Genomic DNA, 5229 nt, shown 5'->3' on the forward strand with positions numbered 1-5229 from the left:
CTAGGAACAAAGACTTCTCCTGAAAAAAAGGTACTGAAATGAATAACAAAAAAACCTATGAAATTCAACCACCCTATCTTCATTAAGCTCTGTTCCCCTGTCACTGAAATCTTAGTCTCTCTTACCCATATTAAATTTTTTGACTCTGATAGCCCCACACTGATTACAGACATGAATTCTGAAGAGATAGCAACAACGTTTCAATGTTTTCCTCACACACCTTCTACTATTGATGAAGAGGCCCTTCAAAACATAGTAAATCCCCCCCACCCCCGGCCCTGTAAACACAAAACACTTGTCCCATTATAGAGGAAGTTGCTGCTGGAGTCAGAATAATGAAAAATGGCCAACCACCTGAACCTGTTGAGATCTACAAGCATGGTCTTGTCTTGTCTTATGCCATTTAGTCGTTTCTGACTCATAGCGACACCATGGACACATCTCTCTCAGAATGCCCCGCTCTCCACCTGCAATCGTTCTGGTAGGGTATCCATAAAGTTTTCTTGGTAAAAATACAGAAGTGGTTTACTATTGCCACCTTCCACACAGTAAACCCGAGTGTCCGCCCTCGACTCTCTCCCATGCCCCTGCTGCCCAGCGTGGGTGAGTTTTGACTCATAGCAGATTGCTTTCCACTCGCTAGCCATTGCCCAAGCTAAGAATGGAATGGGGATGCCTCTGCTTGCCTCTCCCTCCCATAGCCAAGACTGGTAGAGTACTGGAAACTCTCCAGGTGTGACCCTGAGAGGGGACAAGCGTGGTGGGGGCACCTTATTTAGGCATTTACACAAACTCTTCCTCAACATATGAGCCCCTGAGGAAATGCCAGACCACTTACGTACATATCCATGTATGTGTACATACTGCATTCGTCTCTGAAATCTTTGGTCATTTGATATTTGCCCCGCCCCCAACAACACAGCACTTATGTGCATATCTTTATATTTTATATTATAAATTACTTATTCATGGTAATGTCTGTCTCCTCCTTTATATTGTAAGCTCATTGTGGGCAGGGAACGTGTCTAATAATTCTGTTGTACTCTCGCAACTGCTTAGTATAGTGCTCTACACATAGTAAACTCTCACTAAATGCCTTTGATTGATTTATTGATATCCCTATACTCTCCCATTTTCCCCTATCTGTAATTTATTATAATGTTTATCTCCCCCTCTAGACTGTAAGCTCCTTTAATAACTGTGGTATTTGTTAAGCACTTACCATGTGCCAAGCACGGTACTAAGTTCTGGGATCGATACAAGATAATCAGTGCTTGGTACATAGTAAGCACTTAGTAATAATAATGTTGGTATTTGTTAATCGCTTACTATGTGCAGAGCACTGTTCTGAGTGCTGGGGGAGATACAGGGTAATCAGTTTGTCCCATGTGAGGCTCACAGTCTTAATCCCCATTTTACAGATGGGGTAACTGAGGCACAGAGAAGTTAAGTGACTTGCCCACAGTCACACAGCTGACAAGTGGCAGAGCCAGGATTCAAACCCATGATCTCTGACTCCCAAGCCCAGGCTCTTTCCATCGAGCCACACTGCTTAACAAATACCACAGTTATTATTATTATATTCAGGTCCCACGTGGAGCTCATCATCTAAGTAAGAGGGAGAACAGATATTGAATACACATTTTGCAGATGAGGGAACTGAGGCACAGAGAAGTTAAGTGATTTGCCCAAGGACACACAGCAGCCAAGTGGCAGAGCCGGGATTAGAACATAGGTGTGCAGTGTTTGTGTCCTCTGACTCTATCATACTGTGTTCTCCCAAGCATTCAGTAAAGTGCTCTACACACAGTAAGTGTTCAATAAATATCATTGAGGGATTGATTGACTAGGATCTTAAAGATGCCACCATCATTGCCATCTTCAAGAAGGAACATGAAAGATAAAATTATGGATTTACTAAACCATTTTATTACTCTCTATTGCCAACTAGATCTCAGCCAGAGCACTCCTAGATTGGGTACTGAAGACAGTCATCGACCTAACACTCCTAGAATCACAATGTGGCTTTCAATCACAACATGGTACAGTAAACATGATCGTTGCATTTGCATCAGATACATGAAAAATGAAGGGAGAGGCACCAAGATCTCTGTATTATTTTTGTATTTAATGAGCACCCACTCAGAGCACTGCACTGCACTAGGCTCTTGGCAAATACAAGCAAAGTGACACATTCCCTTGCCCCCTGGGATTTATTCATTCATTCATTCATTCATTCAATTGTATTTATTGAGTGCTTACTGTGTGCAGAGCCCTGCACTAAGTGCTTGGGAGAGTGCACTATGACAATAAACAGACACATTCCCTGCCCACAGTGGGCTTAGAGTCTAGAGGGGGGAGAATTACATTCTAATTGAGGAGACAGACCTATTTACAAACCTAGTAATGGAAATAAATAGTTAAATGTACAATTGAATAAGCATATAGATGTAAGTGCTGAGAATGAGCGGCATTAGATACTAACTTTAGAAGCTGTTCAGTAAATCGGGCTTCCATGAGAAATTTTATGCAGCAGCTACAACCTGTCTGCCTTTTGTCATGCTCAATATTGTGGTGAGCACAAGCACACAGATATTTGCACCTTTTATCTTTTATTCAGCACAGGTGGTCCTGGGGTCCATTTTCTCTCTCTCTTTCTCTCCCTCCTTCTCCCTCTCTCCTTTTCTTTCTCTCTCTCTCTCCCTCTCTCCCTCCCTCCCTTCCTCTCACTCCCTCTCCCTTTCCTGAGGAATGGCTCCCGATTCACATAAACACTCTAGCATTGGCACCCTGTTGATACCACCCATGATGATGAGATGACAGGGAAAGAATTTCCTTTGAACAGAAAACTTGGGCTATTTTCTTTAATAGTGTTACTACAGCTCTCTTCTCTGAAATACCAATCATTAAGGAAGGGGTGAAGCTGTTTAGAATTTGAATCTTCAGCCCTCCTAGAATTTGAATTCACTTTAGCATTTTCAGGGTGCCTCTATTCTGTTTTTCTCCAAAAGGTCCGATTGTAAATTCACTTATGCTATTAAGTCAAATCCCGGCTCTGCCACTTGTCAGCTGTGTAACTTTGGGCAAGTCACTAAACTTCTCTGTGCCTCAGTTCCCTAATCTATAAAATGGGGATTACAACTGTGAGCCCCACGTGGGACAACCTGATCACCTTGTATCCCCCCAGTGCTTAGAGCAATGCTTTGCACATAGTAAACGCTTAACAAACAAATGCCATCTTTATTATTAAGAACTGACCAAATTTTCCTTCAGTTATGTCAATACTTGACATTTGTGGAAATTCAGTGTTTGCAAAACAGAGAAAAGCTCTGCCTAAGCTTTGTTTATGTATAGTCTTTCAATGTAGGTCTTTTTCTCAGAGCACTTTACAAAAAACAGACTTGAATCAATAGAAGTCTGTGAAAAAATCAAGAAAGAACAGATGAATTAGGCTTTTCAGGCATAAGACTGCCATTGTCACCGTGAAAAAAGAAAGAGGGATATAGGAATCTGATGCTGTTTCTGAACTTAGATATGGAGTGGTAGAGGAGGTTGCCAATCAATCAATTGTATTTATTGAGTGATTACTGTGTGCAGAGCACTGTACTAAGTGCTTGGGAGAGTACAGTATTACAGAGTTTGTAATCACATTCCCTGTCCACAGTGAGTTGACAGTCTAGAAGGCTGTCTAGAGGTTGTATGGGGGTCAGGGGCATGAATTAATAATCAACTTCCAGGACTTGAAAGATCCAGGCTACAGGGACATTAGAACATAAATTCTGTCATTACTGTGGAAGACAAGTTCCTTGTGGGCAACAGAGTCTACCAATTCTGTTGTACTTTCCCAAGTGCTTAGTTCAGTGCTCAGCACACAATAAGCACTCAATAAATACTGATTAACCAAAGGTCCATCCATTCCAGATTTCTGACTCTGACAGTGACAACAAAATCCTATCTGAGACTCCATGTTCTAGGGGCAGAAACATTAATTCATTCATTAGTATTTTTTGAGTCCCTACTATGTACTCTACACTGTTCTGAGCATGTTGAAGGGTACACAGACTTAAAAGACATGGTCCTTGCCCTCAAGGAACTTACAATCTTATGGACACAGACAAAACCAAAATTATTTTAAAATACTAGGAACAGCAGGAAGAAACAAAGATATAGCTGGTAATATCCAGGGTATGGAAAGGTGGATGAATAAATAAGTGAATAAAAAGTAGTGTACATGGGTCACTATGTACCTAAGTTCTAAGGATTGCTTCATAAACCTAAGTGCTAAGGGATGCGTGATCAATCAATGATATTTATTAATTACTATGTACCAGGCACTGTGTACTGTGCATTCAGTTATTTTGATTACTCTGTAAACACTTCTATGTCTATTGTGCTCCCATTAGAGTTTAAGCTCTTTTTGGGAAGGGAATGTATCACTTCCTTGTTTCATACTTCCTAAGTGCTTAGTTTAATGCACCATACACCCAGTGAGTACTCAACAAATGCTGCTAATACACTACTATGATGCCTATCACCTTTTAGACTTTGTTGCTTGGTACCCCAACTTTTCCAAAGCCTCTGCTCAAGGATAGCAACCCTATTTCCTAGTGGAAAGAGCATGATCCTGGGAGTCAGAGGACCTGTGTTCTAATTCTGGCTCCACCACAGTTCTGCTGTGTGACTTTGAACAAGTTCATTCATTCATTCAATAGTATTTATTGAGCGCTTACTATGTGCAGAGCACTGTACTAAGTGCTTGGAATGTACAATTCAGTAACAGAGACAATCCCTGCCCATTGACGGGCTTACAGTCTAATCGGGGAAGTCGCTTCACTTCTCTGTGCCATAGTTCACTCATCTACAAAATGGGGACTCAATCCCAGTTGTCCTTCCTGCTTAAACTGTGAGCCCCATGTGGGATTTGATCATCTTGTATCTACCTCAGTGACTAGTATAGTGCATGACAAACTAAGCACTTATCAAATACCATAATCATTATTATTATCTCCTGATTACCTAAGTTAAGTTGTTCTGTCTGCTACTATCTTTTCTCAACCTTGGGCTCCTTTATCAGATTGTTTGAGACGGTGCTTCACTATATCCTTAAAACATTTTTTCAACCTTCCCTGCTTGTGTGTATCCCATTCCAGTTCATCCTTGAGCATTGCTTGACTATTCAATTATCTTCCATTTCCTCCATATCCCATTCAGTGAAGTTATATTATGATG

The 5229-nt window shown here is 41.1% G+C and overlaps 1 non-coding gene across 1 annotated transcript; it reads right to left on the bottom strand.

Annotated features, from left to right (window-relative positions):
- Window positions 1-613: 613 nt before the first annotated feature.
- LOC114806994 lies at window positions 614-751 on the bottom strand. Its single transcript, XR_003755047.1, has one exon. It is a non-coding gene; the product is annotated as a small nucleolar RNA SNORA7 (small nucleolar RNA).
- Window positions 752-5229: the final 4478 nt, after the last annotated feature.

Source organism: Ornithorhynchus anatinus, chromosome X1 (genome assembly GCF_004115215.2).
Source record: "Ornithorhynchus anatinus isolate Pmale09 chromosome X1, mOrnAna1.pri.v4, whole genome shotgun sequence".
NCBI classification, from domain to species: domain Eukaryota; kingdom Metazoa; phylum Chordata; class Mammalia; order Monotremata; family Ornithorhynchidae; genus Ornithorhynchus; species Ornithorhynchus anatinus.